Source organism: Triticum aestivum, chromosome 5B (assembly GCF_018294505.1).
Source record: "Triticum aestivum cultivar Chinese Spring chromosome 5B, IWGSC CS RefSeq v2.1, whole genome shotgun sequence".
Classification (NCBI taxonomy): Eukaryota; Viridiplantae; Streptophyta; class Magnoliopsida; order Poales; family Poaceae; genus Triticum; species Triticum aestivum.
The window spans coordinates 442514741-442542698 of NC_057807.1; the positions used below are offsets into that span (position 1 = coordinate 442514741).

The window sequence follows — 27958 nt, forward strand, 5'->3', positions numbered from 1 at the left end:
AGGACACCAACCAAAATCAGCGGGGAACAAGGACTGCACAGGCACGTGGGATGCTGGATCAAGTCCATCTGCTGCCACTACCGCCAGTCTCCCCGCCTCTATTGCCTTGTTTACAAGTTACTTTCAAAAGTGGCATCATCTCCTTGAGTCACTTGTGTGGCCCTCGTCTCTCATCCTTAGTTCGACGTGGTCCTCTTGGATCCGTCTCCGGTGATGTCTTTAGACTGTCAGGGTTGTCGGCTTGGTAAACAATTCCAATTACCTTATACTCATGGCGAGACTATGTCTCGGCGACGTTTCGACCTTGTTCTCTCTCATGTCTGGGTCCATCTCCTTTGCCTCAAAAGTAGGTCATCGCTAGTATATTGACTTTATAGATGATTTCTCTCCACACATCTGGATCTATTTTATTTCTTCTGGTAGTGAGGTCTTATCTATATATAAGCGTTTTGTTGCTACGGTTCACATTCAGTTCTCTACACTTATTGTGTTATGCGAAGACTCTGCTAAAGAGTATATCTCCAAGCTCTTGGATGGAGTCCTTGTTGAGCAGGGTGTTGTTGCTCAGATCTCCTTTCTTGGTGCACAACTGTTTGCTCAAATTTGCATCACAAACATCGTCACCTTGAGAAGGCTCATGCGTTGATGGTCGTCACCTCTCTTCCGATGCACTTTCGGGCCAGAGTCTGTCACCACGTCCATCTATCTCATCAACCATCAGCCATCCGCTGCTTGATAGTGTGGCGTTCCTTTCAAGCGTCTATCTTACTATTTCTTGATTATTTGGCCGTGTTATCTCCTTCTTGCCCCTCGTGAAGGCACCAAACTGACTGCCGACTTTTGTTGAGTCTAACCCCTTCTACCCGTGCTCATTTTCATCAACTTCTTTATTGGAGGATATCTCTTTCCTCACTTTCCCGACACTCCTATCACTCCAGTTGAGCCATTATCCATTCATCGAACTCCTCCTGCTTCTCCGACTATTGCAGATCCAACATAATCTCCTATGATTTCCTCACCTCGCTTATCACAGACCTTCATCACTAGTAGCTTCCTTATCACCATGACTTGAGATTTGTCTCGATGATTCCTGCTCGTACTCTGCTATCTTTTCCTCACTTTTATACACGTCATCCGTGTTGTGGGAGTGTCTACTAATGTGCCATCTTCCCTGTCTCGGCCTACTTATGGCTTGCGTCCTCGTCCTCTTCCTACTTGTGGTCTTCCAAGCGTTGGTGTTGCTATTCTTGAGACGACTTCATATCCTGACGTTGTTCGTCCTGAATAGCAGCATGTGATGGCGTCGAAGCTTGATTGATGCTCTTGACCACATCGGCGCGTGGGATCTCATTTCTCTTCCTCGTGCTCGTCCCATCACTTCTAAGTGGATCTAAAAGGTTAAGACTGATGGTTCTCTTGAGTGTTACAAAACTCATCTAGTGGTGAGAACATGGTCATGACTATGATGAGACATTTGCTCCTACAATGGCCAACATGACCACTATTCGTAGACTTTTCGTCGTGGCTTCTGTTCGCCGCCGGTATGTCTCAACTTGATGTAAGAATGCCGACATGTAGCCACTACATGAGTATTCTCTTTCGGATGGCATGGTTTGTCGCCTTCGGCACTCTTTATATGGTCTTGAGTAAACCCCTCCTGCCTGGTTTGAGGAATTCATCTTAGTGCTAACTGCGGCTGGTTTTTTCGGTGAGTGCTCATGATCCTGCACTTCTATCCACCATTCAACTCATGGTCGAACACTTCTTTTATATGCCTCTGTGAAGTCTCGTCATAATGAGTTTCTTATCTCCGATCTTAGTCCTCGTCACTACTTGCGATTAAGGTTTCTTCTACCTATAATGGCTTCTTTATTTTCTAAGAGAAACATATCCAGGATCTTATTGCTCGTGCTGCTCTTACTAATGAGCACACTCATCCACCTTGTGTCCACCTCCACTCCCTATAAGTCCGGATGGGCATCCTTTGCCTGGTGGCAGATTGCTATGTGTGCTGTCTCGATCCCACATCCCGTGTTCCCTTTATGGGCAATACCATAACCGCACGCTCAAGCACCACCAATGGCGAGCAAGAGCTCGGACAATCGGCACAAACTTGGATTTTATGCACGGGACACGCCCGAGAACACGACGCTACCTATCGTCGAGGCCAAGGGCACACTGTAGGAGAACGTGGGATGCTTAATCAAGTGCGTGACACAAAATCCACAAACAGGACAAGGACACCAACCCGAATCAGCGGGGAACGAAGAGTGCATAGGCACGTGGGATGCTGGATCAAGTCCATCTGCTGCCACTACCGCCAGTCTCCCCGCCTCTATTTCCTTGTTTACAAGTTATTTTCAGAAGTGGCATCATCTTCTTGAGTCTCTTGTGTGGCCCTCGTTTCTCATCCTTAGTTCGACGTCGTCCTCTTGGATCCGTCTCCGGTGATGTTTTCAGACTGTCAGGGTTGTCGGCTCGGTAAACAAGTCCAATTACCTTATACTCATGGCAAGACTATGTCTCAGCGTCGTTTCGACCTTGTTCTCTCTGATGTCTGGTTCCATCTCCTTTGCCTCAAAAGTAGGTTATCGCTAGTATATTATCTTTAGCTGATTTCTCTCAAAACACTTGGATCTATTTTATTTCTTCTCGTAGTGAGGTCTTATCTATATATAAGCGTTTTGCTGCTATGGTTCACATTCAGTTCTCTACGCTTATTGTGTTATGCGAAGACTCTGCTAAAGAGTATATCTCCAAGCTCTTGCATGGAGTCCTTGTTGAGCAGGGTGATGTTGCTCCGATCTCCTTTCTTGGTGCTCAACTGTTTGCTCAAAATGGCATCACAAACATCGTCACCTTGAGAAGGCTCATGCGTTGATGGTCGTCACCTCTCTTCCGCCGCACTTTCGGGCCAGAGTCTATCACCACTTCCATCTATTTCATCAACCTTCAGCCATCCGCTGCTTGATAGGGTTGCGTTCCTTTCAAGCGTCTATCTTACTATTTCTTGATTATTTGGCCGTGTTATGTCCTTGTCCCTCGTGAAGGCACCAAACTGACTGCCCAGTCTATTGAGTTTTTCTTCATAGGTTACAACGATGAGCTAACAAGATATCGTTGTAGGGAACATGTTGGTTGTTGGATACCTATTTCTTGGGATGTGACTTTTGTTGAGTCTCACCCCTTCTACCTGTGCTCATTTGCATCAACTTCTTTATTGGAGGATATCTCTTTCCTCACTTTCCCGACACTCCTATCACTCCTGTTGAGCTGTTATCCATTCATCATACTCCTCCTGCTTCTCCGATTATTGTAGATGCAACATAATCTCCTATGATTTCTTCACCTCGCTTATCACAGACCTTCATCACTGGTAGCTTCCTTGTCACCATGACTTGAGATTTGTCTCGATGATTCCGGCTCGTACTCTGCTATCTTTTCCTCACTTTTATACACGTCGTCCGTGTTGTGGGAGTGTCTACTAATGTGCCATCTTCCCTGTCTCGGCCTACTTATGACTTGCATCCTCGTCCGCTTCCTACTTGTGGTCTTCCAAGCGTTGGTGTTGCTATTCTTGAGACGACTTCATATGCTGAAGTTGTTCATCCTGAATAGCAGCATGTGATGGCGTCGAAGCTTGATTGATGCTCTTGACCACATCGGCGCGTGGGACCTCATTTCTCTTCCTCGTGCTCGTCCCATCACTTCTAAGTGGATCTAAAAGGTTAAGACTGATGGTTCTCTTGAGTGTTACAAAGCTCATCTAGTGGTGAGAACATGGTCATGACTATGGTGAGACATTTGCTCCTATAATGGCCAATATGACCACTATTCGTAGACTTCTCGTCGTGGCTTCTGTTCGCCGCCGGTATGTCTCAACTTGATGTAAGAATGCCTACATGTAGCCACTACATGAGTATTCTCTTCCGGATGGCATGGTTTGTCGTCTTCGTCGCTCTTTATATGGTCTTGAGTAAACCCCTCCTGCCTGGTTTGAGCACTTCATCTTATGCTAACTGCGGCTGGTTTTTTCGGTGAGTGCTCATGATCCTGCACTTCGTATCCACCATTCAACTCATGGTCGAACACTCCTTTTATATGCCTTTGTGAAGGCTCGTCATAATGAGTTTCTTATCTCCGATCTTAGTCCTCGTCACTACTTGCGATTAAGGTTTCTTCTACCTCTAATGGCTTCTTTATTTCCTAGGAGAAGCATATCCAGGATCTTATTGCTCGTGCTGCTCTTACTGATGGGCACACTCATCCACCTTGTGTCCACCTCCGCTCCCTATAAGTCCGGATGGGCATCCTTTGCTTGGTGGCAGACTGCTATGTGTGCTGTCTCGATCCCACATCCCGTGTTCCCTTTATGTGCAACACCATAACCGCACGCTCAAGCATCACCAATGGGGAGCAAGAGCTCGGACAATCGGCGCATACTTGGATTTTATGCAAGGGACACGCCCGAGAACACGACGCTACCTATCGTCAAGGCCAAGGGCACACTGTAGGAGAATGTGGGATGCTTAATCAAGTGCCTGACACAAAATCCGCAAACAGGACAAGGACACCAACCAGAATCAGCGGGGAACGAGGACTGCACAGGCACGTGGGATGCTGGATCAAGTCCATCTGCTGCCACTACCGCCAGTCTCCCCGCCTCTATTGCCTTGTTTACAAGTTATTTTCAAAAGTGGCATCATTTACTTGAGTCACTTGTGTGGCCCTCGCCTCTCATCCTTAGTTCGACGTGGTCCTCTTAGATCCGTCTCCGGTGATGTCTTTAGACTGTCAGGGTTGTCGGCTTGGTAAACAGTTCCAATTACTTTATACTCATGGCGAGACTATGTCTCAGCGTCATTTCGACCTTGTTCTCTCTCATGTCTGGGTCCATCTCCTTTGCCTCAAAAGTAGGTCATCGCTAGTATATTATCTTTATAGATGATTTCTCTCCACACACCTGGATCTATTTTATTTCTTCTCGTAGTGAGGTCGTATCTATATATAAACGTTTTGCTGCCACGGTTCACATTCAGTTCTCTACGCTTATTGTGTTATGCGAAGACTCTCCTAAAGAGTATATCTCCAAGCTCTTGCATGGAGTCCTTGTTGAGCAAGGTGTTGTTACTCAGATCTCCTTTCTTGGTGCTCAACTGTTTGCTCAAAATGGCATCACAAACATCGTCACCTTGAGAAGGCTCATGCGTTGATGATCGTCACCTCTCTTCCGCCGCACTTTTGGGCCAGAGTCTGTCACCACTTCCCTCTATCTCATCAACCTTCAGCCATCCGCTACTTGATAGCGTGGCGTTCCTTTCAAGCGTCTATCTTACTATTTCTTGATTATTTGGCCGTGTTATGTCCTTCTTGCCCCTCGTGAAGGCACCAAACTGACTGCCCAGTCTATTGAGTTTGTCTTCAGAAGTTATAACGATGAGCTAACAGGATATCGCTGTAGGGAACATGTTGGTTGTTGGATGCCTATTTCTTGGGATGTGACTTTTGTTGAGTCTCACCCCTTCTACCCGTGCTCATTTGCATCAACTTCTTTATTGGAGGATATCTCTTTCCTCACTTTCCCGACACTCCTATCACTCCTGTTGAGCCGTTATCCATTCATCGTACTCCTCCTGCTTCTCCGACTATTGCAGATCCAACATAATCTCCTATGGTTTCCTCACCTCGCTTATCACAGACCTTCATCACTGGTAGCTTCCTTGTCACTATGACTTGAGATTTGTCTCGATGATTCCTGCTCGTACTCTGCTATCTTTTCCTCACTTTTATACACGTCGTCCGTGTTGTGGGAGTGTCTACTAATGTGCCATCTTCCCTGTCTCGGCCTACTTATGACTTGCGTCCTCGTCCGCTTCCTACTTGTGGTCTTCCAAGCGTTGCTGTTGCTATTCTTGAGACGACTTCATATCCTGACGTTGTTCATCCCGAATAGCAGCATGTGATGGCGTCGAAGCTTAATTGATGCTCTTGACCACATCAGCGCGTGGGATCTCATTTCTTTTGCTCGTGCTCGTCTGATCACTTCTAAGTGGATCTAAAAGGTTAAGACTGATGGTTCTCTTGATTGTTACAAAGCTCATCTAGTGGTGAGAACATGGTCATGACTATGATGAGACATTTGCTCCTATAATGGCCAAGATGACCACTATTCGTAGACTTCTCGTCGTGGCTTCTGTTCGCCACCGATATGTCTCAACTTGATGTAAGAATGCCTACATGTAGCCACTACATGAGTATTCTCCTCCGGATGGCATGGTTTGTCGTCTTCGTCGCTCTTTATATGGTCTTGAGTAAACCCCTCCTGCCTGGTTTGAGCACTTCATCTTAGTGCTAACTGCGGCTGGTTTTTTCGGTGAGTGCTCATGATCCTGCACTTCGTATCCAAAATTCAACTCATGGTCGAACACTCCTTTTATATAACTTTGTGAAGGCTCGTCATAATGAGTTTCTTATCCCCGATCTTAGTCCTCGTCACTACTTGCAATTAAGGTTTCTTCCCTCTAATGGCTTCTTTATTTCCTAAGAAAAGCATATCCAGGATCTTATTGCTCGTGCTGCTCTTACTGATGGGCACACTCATCCACCTTGTGTCCACCTCCGCTCCTTATAAGTCCGGATGGGCATCCTTTGCTTGGTGGCAGACTGCTATGTGTGTTGTCTCGATCCCACATCCCGTGTTCCCTTTATGGGCAACACCATAACCGCACGCTCAAGCACCACCAATGGCGAGCAAGAGCTCGGACAATCGGCGCATACTTGGATTTTATGCAGGGGACACGCCCGAGAACACGGCGCTACCTATCATCAAGGCCAAGGGCACACTGTAGGAGAACGTGGGATGCTTAATCAAGTGCCTGACACAAAATCCGCAAACAGGACACGGACACCAACCCAAATCAGTGGGGAACGAGGACTGCACAGGCACGTGGGATGCTGGATCAAGTCCATCTGCTGCCACTACCGCCAGTCTCCCCGCCTCTATTTCCTTGTTTACAAGTTATTTTCAGAAGTGGCATCATCTCCTTGAGTCACTTGTGTGGCCATCGTCTCTCATCCTTAGTTCGACGTGGTCCTCTTGGATCCGTCTCCGGTGATGTCATCAGACTGTCAGGGTTGTCGGCTTGGTAAACAAGTCCAATTACCTTATACTCATGGCGAGACTATGTCCCAGTGTCGTTTCGACCTTGTTCTCTCTCATGTCTGGGTCCATCTCCTTTGCCTCAAAAGTAGGTCATCGCTAGTATATTATCTTTATAGTTGATTTCGCTCCACACACCTGGATCTATTTTATTTCTTCTCGTAGTGAGGTCTTATCTATATATAAGCGTTTTGCTGCCATGGTTCACATTCAGTTCTCTACGCTTATTGTGTTATGTGAAGACTCTGCTAAAGAGTATATCTCCAAGCTCTTGCATGTAGTCCTTGTTGAGCAAGGTGATGTTGCTCAGATCTCCTTTCTTGGTGCTCAACTGTTTGCTCAAAATGGCATCACAAACATCGTCACCTTGAGAAGGCTCATGCATTGATGGTCGTCACCTCTCTTCCGCCGCACTTTCGGGCTAGAGTCTGTCACCACTTCCATCTATCTCATCAACCTTCAGCCATCCGCTGCTTGATAGGGTGGCGTTCCTTTCAAGCGTCTATCTTACTATTTCTTGATTATTTGGCCGTGTTATGTCCTTGTCCCTCATGAAGGCACCAAACTGACTGCCCAGTCTATTGAGTTTTTCTTCATAGGTTACAACGATGAGCTAACAGGATATCGTTGTAGGGAACATGTTGGTTGTTGGCTACCTATTTCTTGGGATGTGACTTTTGTTGAGTCTCACCCCTTCTACCCGTGCTCATTTGCATCAACTTCTTTATTGGAGGATATCTCTTTCCTCACTTTCCCGACACTCCTATCACTCCTGTTGAGCCGTTATCCATTCATCGTACTCCTCCTGCTTCTCCGACTATTGCAGATCCAACATAATCTCCTATGGTTTCCTCACCTCGCTTATCACAGACCTTCATCACTGGTAGCTTCCTTGTCACCATGACTTGAGATTTGTCTCGATGATTCCTGCTCGTACTTTGCTATCTTATCCTCACTTTTATACACGACGTCCGTGTTGTCGGAGTGTCTACAAATGTGCCATCTTCCCTGTCTCGGCCTACTTATGGCTTTCGTCCTCGTCCGCTTCCTACTTGTGGTCTTCCAAGCGTTGGTGTTGCTATTCTTGAGACGACTTCATATCCTGACGTTGTTCATCCCGAATAGCAGCATGTGATGGCGTCGAAGCTTAATTGATGCTCTTGACCACATCAGCGCGTGGGATCTCATTTCTCTTGCTCGTGCTCGTCTGATCACTTCTAAGTGGATCTAAAAGGTTAAGACTGATGGTTCTCTTGATTGTTACAAAGCTCATCTAGTGGTGAGAACATGGTCATGACTATGATGAGACATTTGCTCCTATAATGGCCAACATGACCACTATTCATAGACTTTTCATCGTGGCTTCTGTTTGCCGCCGGTATGTCTCAACTTGATGTAAGAATGCCTACATGTAGCCACTACATGAGTATTCTCTTTCGGATGGCATGGTTTGTCGTTTTCGTCGCTCTTTATATGGTCTTGAGTAAACCCCTCCTACCTGGTTTGACCACTTCGTCTTAGTGCTAATTGCGGCTGGTTTTTTTGGTGAGTGCTAATGATCCTGCACTTCCTGTCCACCATTCAACTCATGGTCGGACACTTCTTTTATATGTGAATCATCACTGCCGACGACTCACAAGTACATTGCCTTTGTCATAATGAGCTTCTAATCTCTGAACTTAGTCATAATGAGCTTCTTATCTCTGATCTTAGTCCTCGTCACTACTTGCGGTTGAGGTTTCTTCTACCTCTAATGGCTTCTGTATTTCCTAAGAGAAGCATATCCAGGATCTTATTGCTCGTGCTGCTCTTACTGATGAGCACACTCATCCACCTTCTGTCCACCTCCGCTTCCTGGAAGTCTGGATGGGCATCCTTTGCCTGGTGGCGGATTGCTATGTGTGTTGTCTCAATCCCACATCCCGTGTTCCCTTTATGGGCGACACCATAACCGCACGCTCGAGCACCACCAATGGCGAGCAAGAGCTCGGACAATCAGCGCATACCTGGATTTTATAAATGGGACACGCCCGAGAACATGGCGCTACCTATCGTCAAGGCCAAGGGCACAATGTAGGAGAACGTGGGATGCTTAATCAAGTGCGTGCACAAAATCCACACACAGGACAAGGACACCAACCCGAATCAGCAGGGAACGAAGAGTGCACAGGCACATGGTATGCTGGATCAAGTCCATCTGCTGCCACTACCGCCAGTCTCCCCGCCTCTATTGCCTAGTTTACAAGTTATTTTCTGAAGTGGCATCATCTCCTTGAGTCACTTGTGTGGCCCTCGTCTCTCATCCTTAGTTCGACGTGGTCCTCTTGGATCCGTCTCCGGTGATGTCTTTATACTGTCAGGGTTGTCGACTTGGTAAACAGTTCCAATTACCTTATACTCATGGCGAGACTATGTCTTAGCGTCGTTTCGGCCTTGTTTTCTCTCATGTCTGGGTCCATCTCCTTTGCCTCAAAAGTAGGTCATCGCTAGTATATTATCTTTATAGATGATTTCTCTCCACACACCTGGATCTATTTTATTTCTTCTCGTAGTGAGGTCGTATCTATATATAAATGTTTTGCTGCCACGGTTCACATTCAGTTCTCTACGCTTATTGTGTTATGCGAAGACTCTGCTTAAGAGTATATCTCCAAGCTCTTGCATGGAGTCCTTGTTGAGCAGGGTGCCGTTGCTCAGATCTCTTTTCTTGGTGCTCAACTGTTTGCTCAAAATGGCATCACAAACATCGTCACCTTGAGAAGGCTCATGCGTTGATGGTCGTCACCTCTCTTCCGCCGCACTTTCGGGTCGAGTCTGTCACCACTTCCATCTATCTCATCAACCTTCAGCCATCCGCTGCTCGATAGGGTGGCGTTCCTTTCAAGCGTCTATCTTACTATTTCTTGATTATTTGGCTCTGTTATGTCCGTCTTACCCCTCATGAAGGCAACAAACTGACTGCCTAGTCTATTGAGTTTTTCTTCATAGGTTACAACGATGAGCTAACAGGATATCGTTGTAGGGAACATGTTGGTTGTTGGATACCTATTTCTTGGGATGTGACCTTCGTTGAGTCTCAACCCATCTACCCGTGCTCATTTTCAGCAACTTCTTTATTGGAGGATATCTCTTTCCTCACTTTCCCCGACACTCATATCACTCCTGTTGAGTTGTTATCCATTCATCGTACTCCTGCTTCTCCGACTATTGCAGATGGAACATAATCTCCTATGATTTCCTCACCTCGCTTCTCACAGACCTTCATCACTGGTAGCTTCCTTGTCACCATGACTTGAGATTTGTCTCGATGGTTCCTTCTCGTACTCTGCTATATTTTCCTCACTTTTATACACGTCGTCCGCGTGTTGTGGGAGTGTCTACTAATGTGCCATTTTCCCTGTCTCAGCCTACTTTATGGCTTGCGTCCTCGTCCGCTTCCTACTTGTGGTCTTCCAAGCGTTGGCGTTGCTATTCTTGAGACGACTTCATATCCTGACGTTGTTCATCCTGAATAGCAAGATGTGATGGCGTCAAAGCTTGATTGATGCTCTTGACCACATCGGCGCGTGGGATCTCATTTCTCTTCCTCGTGCTCGTCTCATCACTTCTAAGTGGATCTAAAAGTTTAAGACTGATGGTTCTCTTGAGTGTTACAAAGCTCATCTAGTGGTGAGAACATGGTCATGACTATGATGAGACATTTGCTCCTATAATGGCCAACATGACCACTATTTGCAGACTTTTCGGTGTGGCTTCTGTTCGCCGCATGTAGGTCTCAACTTGATGTAAGAATGCCTGCATGTAGCCACTACATGAGTATTCTCTTCCGGATTGCATGGTTTGTCGTCTTCGTCGCTCTTTATATGGTCTTGAGTAAACCCCTCTTGCCTGGTTTGAGCACTTCGTCTTAGTGCTAATTGCGGCTGGTTTTTCGGTGAGTGCTCATGATCCTGCACTTCCTGTCCACCATTCAACTCATGGTCGAACACTTCTTTTATATTTGAATCATCACTAGCGACGACTCACAAGTACATTGCCTTTGTGAACGCTCGTCATAATGAGTTTCTTATCTCTAATCTTAGTCCTCGTCACTACTTGCGATTGAGGTTTCTTCTACCTCTAAGGCTTCTTTATTTCCTAAGAGAATATCCAGGATCTTATTACTCGTGCTGCTCTTACTGATGAGCACACTCATCCACCTTGTGTCCACCTCCGCTCCCTCTAAGGCTTCTTTATTTCCAAAGAGAAGTATATCCAGGATCTTATTACTCATGCTGCTCTTACTAATGAGCCCACTCATCCACCTTGTGTACCTCTGCTCACTGTAAGTCCGGATGGGCATCCGTTGCCTGGTGGCGGATTGCTATGTGTGTTGTCTCGATCCCACATCCCGTGTTCCCTTTATGGGCGACACCATAACCGCACGCTCGAGCACCACCAATGGTGTGCAAGAGCTCGGACAATCGGCGCATACCTGAATTTTATGCACGGGACACGCCCGAGAACACGGCGCTACCTGTCGTCAAGGCCAAGGGCACACTGTAGGAGAACATGGGATGCTTAATCAAGTGCGTGACACAAAATCCACAAACGGGACAAGGACACCATCCCGAATCAACGGGAACGAAGAGTGCACAGGCACATGGGATACTGGATCAAGTCCATCTGCTGCCACTACCGCCAGTCTCCCCACCTCTATTGCCTAGTTTACAAGTTATTTTTAGAAGTGGCATCATCTCCTTGAGTCACTTGTGTGGCCCTCGTCTCTCATCCTTAGTTCGACGTGGTCCACTTGGATCCGTCTCCGGTGATGTCTTTAGACTATAAGGGTTGTCGGCTTGGGAAACAGGTCCAATTACCTTATACTTATAGCGAGACTATGTCTAAGCATCGTTTTGACCTTGTTCTCTCTGATGTCTGAGTCCATCTCCTTTGCCTCAAAAGTAGGTCATCGCTAGTATATTATCTTTATAGATGATTTCTCTCCACACACCTGAATTTATTTTATTTCTTCCCATAGTGAGGACTTATCTATATATAAGCGTTTTGCTGCCATGGTTCACATTCAGTTCTCTACGCTTATTGTGTTATGCGAAGACTCTGCTAAAGATTATATCTCCAAGCTCTTGCATGGAGTCCTTGTTGAGCAGGGTGCTGTTGCTCAGATCTCTTTTCTTGGTGCTCAACTGTTTGCTCAAAATGGTGTCGCAAACATCATCACCTTGAGAAGGCTCATTTGTTGATGGTCGTCACCTCTCTTCTGCCGCACTTTCGGGCCGAGTCTGTCACCACTTCCATCTATCTCATCAACCTTCAGCCATCCGCTGCTCGACAGGGTGGCGTTCCTTTCAAGCGTCTATCTAACTTTTTCTTGATTATTTGGCGCTTCAGTTGTTTGGCCGTGTTATGTCCTTCTTGCCCCTCGTGAAGACAACAAACTGACTGCCCAGTCTATTGAGTGTGTCTTCATAGGTTACAACGATGAGCTAACAGGATATCATTGTAGGGAACATGTTGGTTGTTGGATGCCTATTCCTTTGGATGTGACTTTTGTTGAGTCTCACCACATCTACCCGTGCTCATTTTCATCAACTTCTTTATTGGAGGATATCTCTTTCCTCACTTTTCCGACACTCCTATCACTCCTATTGAGTCGTTATCCATTCATTGTACTCCTCTTGCTACTCCGACTATTGCAGATCCAACATAATCTCCTATGATTTCCTCACCTCGCTTATCACAGACCTTCATCACTGGTAGCTTCCTTGTCACCATGACTTGAGATTTGTCTCGATGATTCCTGCTCGTACTCTGCTATCTTTTCCTCACATTTATACACGTCGTTCGCGTGTTGTGGGTGTGTCTACTAATGTGCCATCTTCCCTGTCTCAGTCTACTTATGGCTTGCGTCCTCGTCCTCTTCCTACTTGTGGTCTTCCAAGCATTAGCTTTGCTATTCTTGAGACGACTTCATATCCTGACGTTGTTCATCCCGAATAGCAGCATGTGATGGCGTCGAAGCTTGATTGATGCTCTTGACCACATCAGCGTGTGGGATCTCATTTCTCTTCCTCGTGCTCGTCGCATCACTTCTAAGTGGATCTAAAAGGTTAAGACTGATGTTTCTCTTGAGTGTTACAAAGCTCATCTAGTGGTGAGAACATGGTCATGACTATGATGAGACATTTGCTCCTATAATGGCCAACATGACCACTATTCGTAGAATTTTCGTCGTGGCTTCTGTTCGCCGCCGGTATGTCTCAACTTGATGTAAGAATGCCTACATGTAGCCACTACATGAGTATTCTCTTCGGGGTGGAATGGTTTGTCGTCTTCGTCGCTCTTTATATGGTCTTGAGTAAACCCCTCCTGCCTGGTTTGAGCACTTCGTCTTAGTGCTAACTGCAGCTGGTTTTTTCGGTGAGTGCTCATGATCCTGCATTTCCTGTCCACCATTCAACTCATGGTCAAACACTTCTTTTATCTGTGAATCATCACTGACAACGATTCACAAGTACATTGCCTTTGTGAAGGCTCGTCATAATGAGCTTCTTATCTCTGATCTTAGTCCTCGTCACTACTTGCGATTGAGGTTTCTTCTACCTCTAGTGGCTTCTTTATTTCCTAAAAGAAGCATATCCAGGATCTTATTGCTCGTGCTGCTCTTACTGATGAGCACACTCATCCACCTTGTGTCCACCTCTGCTCCATGTAAGTCCGGATGAGCATCCTTTGCCTGGTGGCGGATTGCTATGTGTGTTGTCTTGATCCCACATCCCATGTTCCCTTTATGGGCGACACCATAACCGCACGCTCGAGCACCACCAATGGTGAGCAAGAGCTCGAACAATCGGCACATACCTGGATTTTATGCACGGGACACGCCCGAGAACACGGCGCTACCTATCGTCAAGGCCAAGGGCACACTATAGGAGAACGTGGGATGCTTAATCAAGTGCGTGACACAAAATCCGCAAACAGGACAAGGACACCAACCCGAATCTGCGGGGAACGAAGAGTGCACAGGCACGTGGGATGGTGGATCAAGTCCATCTGCTGCCACTACTGCCAATCTCCCCGCCTCTATTGCCTAATTTACAAGTTATTTTCAAAAGTGGCATCATCTCCTTGAGTCACTTGTGTGGCCCTCATCTCTCACCCTTAGTTCGACGTGGTCCTCTTGGATCCTTCTCCGGTGATGCCTTTAGACTATCAGGGTTGTCGGCTTGGTAAACAAGTCCAATTACCTTATACTCATAGCGAGACTATGTCTCAGCGTCGTTTCGACCTTGTTCTCTCTGATGTCCGGGTCCATCTCCTTTGCCTCAAAAGTAGGCCATCACTAGTATATTATCTTTATAGATGATTTCTCTCCACACACCTGGATCTATTTTATTTCTTCTCGTAGTGAGGTCGTATCTATATATCAGCGTTTTGCTGCCACGGTTCACATTTAGTTCTCTACGCTTATTGTGTTATGCGATGACTCTGCTAAAGAGTATATCTACAAGCTCTTGCATGGAGTCATTGTTGAGCAAGGTGTTGTTGCTCAGATCTCTTTTCTTGGTGCTCAACTGCTCATGCTCAAAATGGCGTCTCAAACATCGTCACCTTGAGAAGGCTCATGCGTTGATGGTCGTCGCGTCTCTTCCACCGCACTTTAGGACCGAGTCTGTCACCACTTCCATCTATCTCATCAACCTTCAGCCATTTGCTGCTCGATAGGGTGGTGTTCCTTTCAAGCGTCTATCTAACTATTTCTTGATTATTTGGCGCTTCAATTGTTTGGTTGTGTTATGCCCTTCTTGCCCCTCGTGAAGACACCAAACTGACTGCCCGGTCTATTGAGTGTGTCTTCATAGGTTACAACGATGAGCATATGGAATATCGTTGTAGGGAACATGTTGGTTGTTGGATGCCTATTTCTTGGGATGTGACTTTTGTTGAGTCTCACCCCTTCTACCGTGCTCATTTTCATCAACTTCTATATTAGAGGATATCTCTTTCCTCACTTTCCCGACACTCCTATGACTCCCATTGAACCCTTATCCATTCATCATACTCCTTCTCCGACTATTGTAGATCCAACATCATCTCCTATGGTTTCCTCACCTCGCTTAACACAGACCTTCATCACCGGTAGCTTCCTTGTCACCATGACTTGAGATTGTCTCGATGATTCCTACTCGTACTCTGCTATCTTTTCCTCACTTTTATAGACGTCGTCCGCGTGTGGTGGATGTGTCTACTAATGCGCCATCTACCATATCTCAACCTACTTATGGCTAGCGTCCTTGTCCGCATCCTCCTGTTTATCACCTTGGTCTTCCAAGCGTTGGCACTGCTATTCTTGAGACGACTTCTTATCGTGACATTGTTCATCCCGAATGGCAGCATGTGATGGCGTGGAAGGACACCAACCCGAATCTGCGGGGAACGAAGAGTGCACAGGCACGTGGGATGGTGGATCAAGTCCATCTGCTGCCACTACTGCCAGTCTCCCCGCCTCTATTGCCTTGTTTACAAGTTATTTTCAGAAGTGGCATCATCTCCTTGAGTCACTTGTGTGGCCCTCATCTCTCATCCTTAGTTCGACGTGGTCCTCTTGGATCCGTCTTTGATGATGTCTTTAGACTGTTAGGGTTGTCGGCTTGGTAAACAGGTCCAATTACCTTATACTCATAGCGAGACTATGTCTTAGCGTCGTTTCGACCTTGTTCTCTTGGGTCCATCTCCTTTGCCGCAAAAGTAGGTCATCGCTAGTATATTATCTTTATAGATGATTTCTCTCCATGTACCGGGATGTACTTTATTTCTTCTCGTAGTGAGGTCTTATCTATATATAAGCGTTTTGCTACCACGGTCCACATTCAGTTCTCTACGCTTATTGTGTTATGTGATGACTCTACTAAAGAGTGTATCTCCAAGCTCTTGCATGGAGTCCTTGCTGAGAAGGGTGTTGTTGCTAAGACCTCTTTTCTTGGTCTCATGCTCAAAATGACGTCGCAAACATCGTTACCTTGAGAAGGCCCGTGCGTTTATGGTCGTCGCCTCTCTTCCACCGCACTTTCGGGCCAAGTCTGTCACCACTTCCATCTATCTCATCAACCTTCGACCATCCACTGCTCGATAGGGTGACGTTCCTTTCAAGCGTCTATCTGGCCGTTTCTTGATTATCTGGCGCTTCAATTGTTTGGTCGTGTTAGCTATGTCCTTGCCCCTCATGAAGCCACCAAACTGACTGCTCGGCCTGGTGAGTGTGTCTTCATAGGATACAACGATGAGCATAAATGATTTCTTTGTTGGGATCATGTTGGTCGTCTGATGCCTATTTCTTGGGATGTGACTTGATGAGTCTCGTCCTTTCTACCAACGTCCATTTTCCTTAACCTTTTTAATGGAGGATATTTATTTCCTCACTTCTCCCGACACTCGTATCATTCTTGTTGAGCCCTTATCCATTCATCGTACTGCTCATACTTCTCCAATTATTGCAAATCCAACATCATCTCCTATGATTTCCTCACCTCGCTTATCATAGACCTTTTGTTGTGGCCTCTGTTCACCACTAGTCTGTCTCAGCTTGATGCTAAGAATGCCTTTCTTAACGGTGAGCTACGTGAGAAGGTTTACATGCAACCACCACTTGGGTATTCTGTTCCTCACGACATGTTATCTCTTCTCCGTCGCTCTCTATGGCGTTAAGCAAGCCCTAGCGCCTAGTTTTGAGTGTTTTACCACTGTGATGGCTATTGTTGGTTGTGTGAAGGCACGTCTTAGTGAGCAGGTTCTTATGTCTAATCTTGGCCCACTTCGCTACTTTCTTGGGATTGAGGTCTTTCTTACTCAAGAAAAGTAATCCAAGATCTTGCGCATGCCTCTCTTAATGATGAGTGCACTGCTACGACTCCTGTTGATGGTGACACTTTGTCTGATCTAACATCGTTTATCTTATCGGGAGTCTTGTCTATCTAGCTGCCACTCGCCCGAAAGAAGAAACAAACTGTAGTGCCTCGTGTCCAAGTGCACCTCTACCCTCCACTATATGCTCCGCGGCTGCCGTCGTGGCAAACTCACTAGCGCTGATGCCTCTCACACGATGTTGCTAGAGCCTTCAATCTCATTGAGGGGACAATGCCGCCATGGCAGCTAGCATTCCCTCACTCGAATCATGAAGTGTTTGTGAGTGAGATTAACAAAAATACGGGAAAGGAGACAATGACTAGCGTATTAGGGGAATGAGGCCTAAACAGTATTGTTGAGAAGAGTTAGGCCCACTACCAAAATGGTTGGTGTATTCTTCTCCAAAGTGGGACACGCTTTTGATGCAAACATGACCAAGTGAGATATATTCATACTCTATCAAGCCCAAATGATAATCCCCTGTTTTGGCAAACTTTAACACCGGCCTTCAAATACTAATTTGACCCATTGTCTCCTTTCTATTCAGGTCCATCGTCTCCTTTGGCCTCCAACATTAACGATATTTCTTTCCTCAATACACCTATCACTCATGTATTTGCCCTCATCCACCCATCCCATCGTGTCTTCTTGTACTATTGTTGTATACCCAATGCCATCATCACATGCCTCTTCACCACCTTGTTTGTTACCTCGGGCTACCTAACCCCACTCGTCCCCTAAGGCTTCCCCGATGATTCCCCCTCATCCTCTTCACTACACTAGTAGTCCATGTTTTGTGGATTCTTTTGATGCAGGTTGACATGTAACAGTTATAATTATATCATTTTAGAAATCCTATGTAGGTTTGACTAGATGTCTCGCCCATGTCTATACTCTATAACATCGTACGTAAACACAAGGGTGTACCTTAACTTATCACCATCCTCCAGAAAGCAATATCTATCCCAACCTAGGGCGTGCATTACATGATGGAAAATACAAAAATCTTCCGAACTTTGACAAAAACTTAAGTAATAAATAGCTATGTTTGCGATTTCAAAAGGAATATATTAATGATAAGGTGTCGAACAAATATGCATGCATGTTGTATCGTGCTTATAGAGTGAACTCACATGAGCTACAGAACGATCCTCATCTCCGAGGAATTGAGTAGTTGGTGAATGAAAACTTAAATCCATCAGCGGATCTATCTGTAGGAAATGAGGGGGAAAGGGAATTAGACTTCCTGTTTTACTAATGACCTTCAGAGAATTGTAACAAGACACTGTGCAACAACCATGATGGTGCTTGACAAAATGACAATGCATTTACCATGCAGCACATAGAAGATTTGAATATCTATTGGGTATATGGCCTAACCACATGAGCAAGTTATACTTAAACTACCTGTGGATCTGAAAATGTCACAAAGCAAAAGCAGCACTAGCGGTTTGTGCGACTCTACAGCATGGTCTGCGATAAAACCTACATACAGACCAAAGCAGCATAGTAAGCATCTGCCAACCTTTGAACTGAGCGATGGAGGAAAGGGCAAAAAAATCAGTAAATAATCACAAGGATTCATTACCACAACATTTGTCATAGTTTGTTCGAAATTGTAGCACACAACAGCTTATAAATGGATTGGCAGACACAAAAACTGGAAATTTGCACTTTGCACTTTGACAAGGTAGCAAAGGGAAACGTTACAAACATATGCAAGTCTATAGAAGCTAGCCTCCCTCCTTAAAAAAACATGATTCTCTTTTGGAATAAACTAGCACATATGCCTATGCTTTGCAACGAGGACATAAATATTCTAGTAGTTCAACACCCATCATCTATGATTTGAAATTCTGGTTGAGAAAAGAGGTGTTAAAAGTTCTTGCTATATACAACAATGGAATTTTGTCACTATATCTACTATTGTTGTTAAACTGAATCAATATAACTACAATCAGGATACCTTGTGTCAGCTTATCGAAGTGCTAAGACATATCACAGCAAGTATACCTTGAACATTTAACAAAGAGGCCATATGAACATATGGCAAGCAAGGTAAGTACCACAAGAACACTAACTGTTAAGCTCATGCTGAGTAGGGTCATTCACATTAAACGCAACTCAGGAGAATTTCTCTTTTATCCTTGTTACCAGCACACAATTATAATGAGCACCAGACCCACAAATACATCATCTATCAAAATCATCCAGCCACACCTATCAGCAATACAACTGCAGAACCCATAGAGGGATCTGCTAATACAGAACTACTCCCTCCGTTCCTAAATATAAGTCTTTTTAGAGATTTCAATAAGGACTACGTACGGATGTATATAGACATATTTTAGAGTGTAGATTTAGTACTATAAATTCAGTACTGGCCATTTTCTGAATTAGTTAAAACCTGCCACACACACCAACATTTTGTTAGTAGTATGCTTAAAATCCATGATCGGACTAGGAAGGCAACAAAGCTGCTTACATGTTAGCAATAAGGTCGAGCTCTTCTTCCATGCATGACAATAACACTGATTTTGTCTCCAGTTGAAAACAACCTAGCCGAAAAGCATAGTATAAGGCCATGTAAATATACATGGTTGATTTATGTTCATTTCAATCCATTAGAACAACATAGAAACATAGTGTATACTGATTATATAAAATCGACAACATGTTAGGGTGGTAATCTAGCACACCAACCCACAAGGTGATCAGAATGAATTATATCCCAGCAAAGCGCAATAAAGGCAGGTGTGCATCTTTGCTCCCTAAAATAATACTCAATTAAAGAGCCTGATCGTGTATTGTTTGTCAAACATGTCCTGTTTGAGTTCATAGTAAACTTGATATGTCCCTCTCTATACTACATGCCTATTTAATTCTCATAATTAGATGGATATAATACCATAGTCATCACTCATCATTACAGGTTTCACTTTTTTGTTTGCAAACTCTGCAGATTGTCCGTACATGGCAAGGTATTAAGTATTAACGATGGAAGCTAAAAATCATGTCTTATTTAAAACAGCAGAGCCGCATTTAGCTTGGCATGTGATCCAGCGTACCTCAGGTGGAGCACCGGCGGTCGGTGTTCCGGCGAAGTTGGTAGAACAGCGAGATTGGATGCTTCCTTAGAGCACTCGATGCCTATTATGTGGCAAAGGAGGGAGTTCATGTGGAGTCCGTGTCCGGCACAAGTTGATGGCGTGCTCGAGCATGACACAACACTGGCAAAGGAGGGTGGAAGAGTCCATGTCTGACACCCGTTGATGGTGTAAACGTCCTGCTTTGCACATGAACGGATAACACCTACAATGGACAATAATATAAACCTGAGACTATAACATGCAGCATCTAAATAACAAAGAATTGGAAATATTACCAGAGAGAAAACCCACTCTGGTAAACAAGTAATAGTACTTGGACTAAATATGGTATTCAGACATAGCCGGCCATTAACATGACGTTATTATTTTAGATATTATCAGTAATGTGCTTAGAAAACTTTTGTGTGCTTCTATTGATAGCCAGAAGCCATGGCTAATGTATCCGATCTATCTATGACAAGAACATGTATCATAAGTTATCAGCTAATTAATTAGCTGACAGACAATCTAGCAAGGATTGAAGAGTTAGCAGCTTATAAGAATTTTTCTCTGAAGTTTTGATGGTCCATTGATATCTAATACTGTAATTACTAATTGCGCAGAATACTAATAGTACTACTTGGTGAAGGAATCAGAATCAATAGAGACCGGAAGCCGGTCTGCGGGACTACTTGTGTCCGTCAATGAATTGCATTGCATAAGGACCAAACTTCTTTTAGGGAGATCAGCTGCAATAGCGTCGAGGGTGCATATACCTACATCAACGATAGAAGGGACAAGAACAGAGACTACTGCTACCAAGGGCAAAATCATACATGTGCACAGAGGTAAGAGGACGGTCCAAAGCCCTCGGACCAGAGCGGCGCGAATCCTGAAGGTGTAGCCGGAGGAAGGACGCGACGGGCGACGCTCCGAGCAGCGCAACCTCCGAGGTGCGGCGCCGGGGAGGAGCCGCCGCCGATTCCGCCGGAGGTGGTGGCAGTAGCACTAGCACCAGAGCTAGGGTTCCGCCGGCAATTTGGGATTTTTTGGGGGTCCGTGGAGGAGACGGGGAAGTGGGGATTGGAAAATCGAAGAGGCGGCGGGGTCTCTCCTGCTAGACGCGCGGGGAAGTCCATGGTGAAGGACTCCGACCGACGCTTTCCTTCTCGTGTGGGATTTGGCTTCGTTGGGCCATATGTCGAGGCCCAGGCGGGCGACGACGGGCTTTGGAATCCGCTTCGTCGGAGGACGTACATACGGGGAGGTCCTATTGGGCGCCTTCTGCGCCGGTTAAGGTTCCTGGCGCCCGCGCGCATCGCCTAGCCGGCCGGCCCAACAACCTCGCCAAAAATCGAACGCGGTAGAAAAACACTTGCGGGATGTGGGATTCGAACCAACGCGAGTAGGTGAAAGAAACGGCGGAGTAACCACTGCACCAGGACCGCCTACATGTTCATGATCCAAAAACAAACTTATTTAATACTTCTTCTAGTACAACATGAACATAATTTCTGTACCATAAAAATCATTTCGGAAAAGGAAAACGTAAAAAAGGAAAAGAAAATCATAGTTTTGTAATAAAAGTTCAATTTTAAAAAACGTTGGAATTCAAAAAAGTTCATCAAATTTAAAGAAAAGCACGAATTAGAAGAAAAAGTTAATCAATTCTGAAAAAAGTTCGTCGAATTTGAAAAAATAGTTCATCAATTCTGAATATAGTTCACAAATTTTAAAAAAGTTCATCGATTTTGAAAAAAAGTTCATCAAATTTTAGAAATAGTTTATCAGATTTGAGAAAAGTTCATAGAATTGGAAAAAAGTTCATCAAATTTTGAAAATAGTTCATCGATTTCGAAAATAGTTCATCGATTTTGAAAATAGTTCACCGGATCTGAAAAAAGTTCATTGGATTTGAAAAAAAGTTCATCGGATTTCAAAAAAAAATTCATCGAAATTGAAAAGGAAATTATTGATTTCGAAAAAGGTTCACCGAATTTGAAAAAGGATGAGGAGAAAAGAAAAAGAAAAAACTGAACTTACGTAGATAATAACTAGCAAAAATGCCCGTGCGTTGCAACGGGAAAAGAAAAAAATATCACACACCCTCCTTCCCACCCTACTGATGGTGGTCGTGGTGTCTACTTGATCACAAACACATCCGAAGCGTGGGAAATCCAAAGACGATGAACCCATCCATAAAAATATAAAGCTAATTTGTAATTCCATAGAAATGGCCCTTGTAGAATCCATACAAAACTCAATCCAACCGACCATTTTACAATGATATGTTCACAAACTTTAGTTGTGCTATTACTAATCATGTTTAAATTGGTAATAAGAAACTTAATGACGCCGCATGTTGTTTGCGAATAACGTTTATATTCTCTCACATAGAAGAATTGCTTCTATTCTTTCAGGACAGAACGATACAACAAAACGTTTTAGAACGCAAGGGGTCAAAATATAAATTCAGGCCATATACATTCCGCTTTTGCAGCTAACCTACCAAGTATTACACTTCTAGGACCAAAACCTTCAAAGTGGAATAGCACAACTTAAGTATTGAACTAACCTATACTTGAAAGCATTGCACGCATTTGTGAATCCAAGCATAGTTATCTGGAGGAAATAATTCAGCAAATACAATATGCGTCGAAAATTCAGAGATCTCATGAGAGGTGGATTGATGCCCAATATATTGAGAAACAATACACATGTTTCAGCAGGTAGTTCGATGAACTGAAGCAAATTATCTACAAAGAATAGAAAAGGAAATGAATACATAACCCGGGGACCAAATTGGTAAACAATACCACAATCTTGAAAAGAAACATCAACATTAGTAAATTTTAGAACACCACAACTACAGTCTTGTGCCACTTGCGGTTGCACCCCATGAAATGGCAAGAGAACCGCACATAGTGGCGAGCAGTTGGCTTTGCTTGACTGAACAGCGGCAAACAAAACTTGCAGAATATTTTGTAAGAATTTTGATAATTTTACTACATAACAATTCTCCTAATTCCTAACAAAAAAACATTACCCAAACAACTGCAGGATTTTTTTTGTCTAAAACCTAGACTTGCAAGAGAAACATCCACAGTTCTACACAAACCAATGCTGATATCGTTTGCAGAATTTCCTGAGTTCATTCTTGCTACTTTTTCACAAGGGAGTCACAATTTGACAATTTTTTCAGTGCTCAAATATTGAAATATATGTTCTTATAGCGAGTATGTTCAGAGGACCATAGAGAAAAACAGGTTTGTATTAATTGACTTGTTAATTGACTCTCTATAGCCCCTCACAAATTATACACAAACACAATCGTCAAAATCCGGAGCCGACCCTCAAGTAAGCTAGCTAGGTTCTGGGCTTAGTGCTGAAGTGCATAGTACTGTGCTACATCATATTACAGGGAGACGATGATAGGAGCAGGAGGAATTTGAGTATCCTGAACTGTAACAGAACAGCCCCACTACCGCAAACCGTCAATACATCAAGATCTCTATTTTACCATCTCTAAATAAATTTCTAAATACACAAAATCTTGAGGGACTGACTGAGGGCACAGTTAGCTACAACCAAGCTCTGTCATACTACAAGAAGTAGAATAAAGCATGTGAGACTGAGCATCTCCATTGCGACTCTGCTCCACATTGGTCAGCTCAAACAGACTCCAGCCAGTACTAAATGGCAGGGAGCGGCGAAGGTTTAAGCCGCATCTAATCTGATCTACCCAACAATTTACTAAGTTTAATACTGGATTTACTTTTTCCAGTAAAATAGCTTCCTTGCTATGAATTATTGACCCAGTAATCATACCATAATCATCACTCATCATTATAGGTTTCACTCTTGTTTGTAAACTCTGCAGAAATATTAACCACATAAATCTTGTAAGCAATTATCTACGAAAAAACTGGTTCTGCATGTAAGTACACTAATTCTTGCAAAACATAAATCTGCTTGGACTGAAAAGCATGGAACAAAATAACTGTTATTTGGCCTCTAAAACTTTCACCACGTAAAACAACTACTGTGAGAAGGAACACAGGCACCACAAGTTCAGCAAATTTTCCAGCCTCAACATGATTTCTATTGTATTGTCTCAGCCCATGATGTCTAGTGTATTTGCCAACATCATGTGCAGCCACAGTACATGGAAAAAATCAAACAACGCAGATAACAACCTAGTGCTCAGTTACCATCTCTAAATAAATCTCTGAATACACAAAAGCTTGAGGGACTGACTGAGGCACTCAGTTAGCTACAACCAATCTCAAGAAGAAAGGGAAGGGGGAATAGCAAGGCTGTTTTTGAGGGTGGTCGAGATCAAATACCTCTGATGTAGCCACCGTTGGTGATATTGGATGGCTCGACAAACGTTCTGCTACCTCCGGCGAACTTGGTGCGTCCCTAACTAATTTTCTTTGTTGGCTTGCATTGCTTGCCTACCTTCCAAGTGACGAAGCTCTAACTGCCAGGAAGGCTATCTTCCCCTCTGGAATTCACAACCAAGATATGAATTGTGTGACTGCATATTATGTTGTGAATAAAAGAGAAAACACATGATATACAATGTTACAGAAACTGTTTTGGATAATTCTAACTTGTAGATAGCTCAATATGATTTTGCTTTGAAATAAAACTTAAGCATAAATGCCCAGAAAAATTAATGAACAAAGTAGCAGACTAAAATATTTACAATAAAAAGGATATATTTGATCACTAATCCTGCTACAAAACATAGATTTTTTTTGTAGCATCAGGCAAAGATTCTTAATGTGAGAAATTTAATCTACAGTAACGCCCAACCACTCAGTTCACACAATTGTAGTCATTTTATTTAGGGAAACATATGTGTTGCAATGGATACAAAATAGATAAATAGATGTGTTTAGAAACCTGGAAAATAATTATCCAAACAAACCTCTTTTATTATTCTAATGATTCAAAATGAATGGCGTCAAAGATACAACATATGCTCATGTACATCCAGCCACATTGTCGACCACTATTTATTCACCTTGCAACTAATGTTCATATCAACAAAATGGTTCATATTTTCAGTTTCAGATGAAGGATATGAAAGAGAAAATGATGCATGTAACAGGCCTTTAGACGTTTCCGAAAACACAAAACTATATGGTACAATACTTCTTTGTATATAGATATGACTGAAAAATTAAATGGTCAATGAGAGGGCAAAAAAATCACAGGATTTTCATTTGCATATCAATGTCAGTTAGAAATAAACAAAGAATTATAATCAGAAGAAATAAAGAAAGCACAAAATTTCTCAAGGGCATATGACTACAAACAATCTAATCCACTTCCACTAAACTTTTTTTTGGTGCATTTCCTCATAAAAAATTGGCTTTACTAAACGTCGGTGCCACCTAATTACCAGGTCCATTGAAGGTCCAACTTCAACCAGCTCCATTCCAGGAATAGATGGATTTTGTAGTTCTCAACTCCTGCTTCATAAGATCATATATGTGGTAATCATAAGTCCATCCAAAAGATTGTTGAGCCTCTTCTTTGAATGAGGCGTACACTCCTACTGCAAACACCATTATAACAAAGGAATATGACATCTTTCAGTAGTTATAGCAAACGATAATATTCTCTAGTTAATATACAAAGGAAAATAAAAAGATCATTGTAACAGGCACGTAAAAGGCTTCAGATAGGACCTCTATTGTGCTACTCAGAAGGTCAATATCTAGCTCAAAAAAAGGTCAATGTCGAGCTCAAAAAGTCATTTCACTTTTGAGAGCCTCACCATTTAATCTTTATTTTCTCAAGTGAATAATAATTCCTCATTGTCACTAAGAATGCAGTAAGATTTAGGGAGAACTCCAGGGACACCCCTTCTCTCAAATGGCCTGATGTTGTTGCTATTCATGGTGTAATTCACAGAATGCTTCAAGGCGAAAAAGTTCTGCCAGCACGAAGTTCAAACTGTACATTATTGCCATGCTCAACCTGGAACAAACATTAGAGCACTGGTCTGACGTGGGAGCCAGGGAAAAACACATACGTACTATTTCTAGTTGCTCCACATATAAGGTTCGAAAGAAACAATCTTTCCAATATCAACTAAATTAAGATTTACATGTGGTTATCTGTACAAACCATGGACTATCTGCAAGAAGCAGCGCAGACACAAATTCCAGTTCGGTCTCCATTAGAAAGATTAGGTAAGCGTGCAGACCTCATGCCGAGACGAGCTGATGTTGCTTGCAACGAGGAAGGCTCGGCGTCCTCTGACTATGGATGCACGCCGGCCAGAATCACGTAGCCACGGCTCCGACCAGAATCACCGTGTCTGTTCCGGATTAGAGAGAGGGAGCAACAAATTACAATCATGGTTTTGGTACGGATTCACAGAAGACCCTAATCAAACATCACGATAGCATACTGTTTGGAATTCAGAAATCCATTCAAGTCATGCACTCCAAAGGATGATCCATCAGTAATATCGGATAAATCACCCAAGAATGATTACCAACTCAAGCATCATGTTCTAGAAAAAAATATTCAGGCACGCCATGGTTTCCAGTTCAGAAGATGAAGCACAATACCTCTATTGAATCTCAGGCTAGCGTACTCCTTAGCCTTGCCTGGAAGCCCGCCGGCCGGTCGCCGGAGCCGCCACCGCTAGCGACAGCCTCCCTGACCTTGCACCCCCTGCTCCTTCTCCTTTCCTCCTCTCTCCATCACGCCCTGTCTCTCTTTCTATGAATGAGCAGGACGCCGCCGCCGCCGGAGCAAGCCGCCGCACCAGCAGCCAGATCGGTCGCTGCTGCCCCCGGATCTGCCCGTATTCCTTGCGCCGGTGTCGCGGCCTCGCGTCACCCAACGGCCGCCTGCACGTTCCGACGAACTCCAGCGCCGCCAACCTTTTCCCCTGCGTCGAGGAGTTGCTCGAACCGCTGCCATCCGCTGCGTGGCCAGGCAGCCCAGCCAGATCGGCAGCTCGCCCGCGTGGGCTGCGCAGGTGGCCGGACAGGAAGACCATCCGCAGGTGGCGGCGGCGGCGGCCGTACCCCGGCTCTCCTTCGATGCGTGCCCGTGTGTCGTGTGTTTTTTTGTTTCCAACCCTTGTGTTAGGCCGAATAAAAGTAAGGCCCAAGCCCAGAAACGAATGAAACAGTTTCTCACTTTAAAAGGATCGCACGTTTAATACAGGAAACTGCATGGGTTTTTCTTGAAAACTTACTGGACGAAACGTTTTCTGACTTAAAAAGGGACCGCGGGTTGAATAACGAAAACATCAGGGACTTTTTTGCAAAAACGCCGACGACGTACGACCAGAAGCGATACCTGGTTTATTAGTAGGTAAGAATAAGAGGACTAAAAAAGGATTTGAGAGAAGCTGTCACGGCTGGGTGGCTCGAGCGTAGCGCTCGCAGCGGCGAGCTACTGGGTTCGATCCCTCGGTCATGCACTTTTTTGTACGTTTCTCTAGAAACAGAAGAAGAAAAAAAGCAAAACGGGCCGAGCCCAGCTAACTCGGCTGCAGGCGCCCGTTTGCAAATTGCACTATAACGGGCGCCTGCAGCGCCAAATAGGAAATCCCGTACATACGCCCCCTACTGAAAAAAATTGTTACCATGCACGAAATGGCAAATTAAGAAGCACTCATTGTAAAGATCATTCTCATCTCTACTCCTAACTAGTAGAAGGCCCGTGCGTTGCCACGGGTTTTTAAATATTTTTACCGTGTGCATATATAAACATAATGCATATCAAGTTTTACGTGTAAACATAATTGAAATCCATATCACACAAAATA

At 44.2% G+C, this 27958-nt stretch overlaps 2 long non-coding RNA genes across 13 annotated transcripts in view; both read right to left on the reverse strand.

Annotated features, from left to right (window-relative positions):
• LOC123112339 (uncharacterized) overlaps positions 1 to 21242 on the reverse strand; it is a 42603-nt gene extending 21361 nt beyond the window's left edge. For 5 of the 9 annotated variants that reach the window (XR_006455364.1, XR_006455363.1, XR_006455362.1 and 2 more), the window contains exons 1-5: positions 20988 to 21242; positions 20131 to 20374; positions 19548 to 19620; positions 18470 to 18547; positions 18196 to 18273 (exon numbers count right to left, since the gene is read on the reverse strand). This is a non-coding gene — a long non-coding RNA (uncharacterized lncRNA). The remainder of the gene's footprint in view (positions 1 to 18195; positions 18274 to 18469; positions 18548 to 19547; positions 19621 to 20130; positions 20375 to 20987) is intronic. The other 4 variants (XR_006455365.1, XR_006455361.1, XR_006455369.1 and 1 more) reach the window with 2 other exon arrangements.
• A 1254-nt stretch (positions 21243 to 22496) lies between these two features.
• Positions 22497 to 27271, reverse strand: LOC123112340 (uncharacterized). 4 transcript variants are annotated; one of them, XR_006455373.1, is made up of 6 exons: positions 26745 to 27271; positions 26375 to 26488; positions 25943 to 26145; positions 25565 to 25720; positions 24498 to 24658; positions 22497 to 22907 (listed from the first exon to the last, which is right to left on the reverse strand). It is a non-coding gene; the product is annotated as an uncharacterized lncRNA (long non-coding RNA). The 4 variants fall into 4 exon arrangements; XR_006455371.1 differs by having other exon boundaries at positions 22500 to 22907; positions 25943 to 26101; XR_006455370.1 differs by lacking the exon at positions 25943 to 26145 and having other exon boundaries at positions 22505 to 22907.
• Between the last annotated feature and the right edge of the window lie 687 nt (positions 27272 to 27958).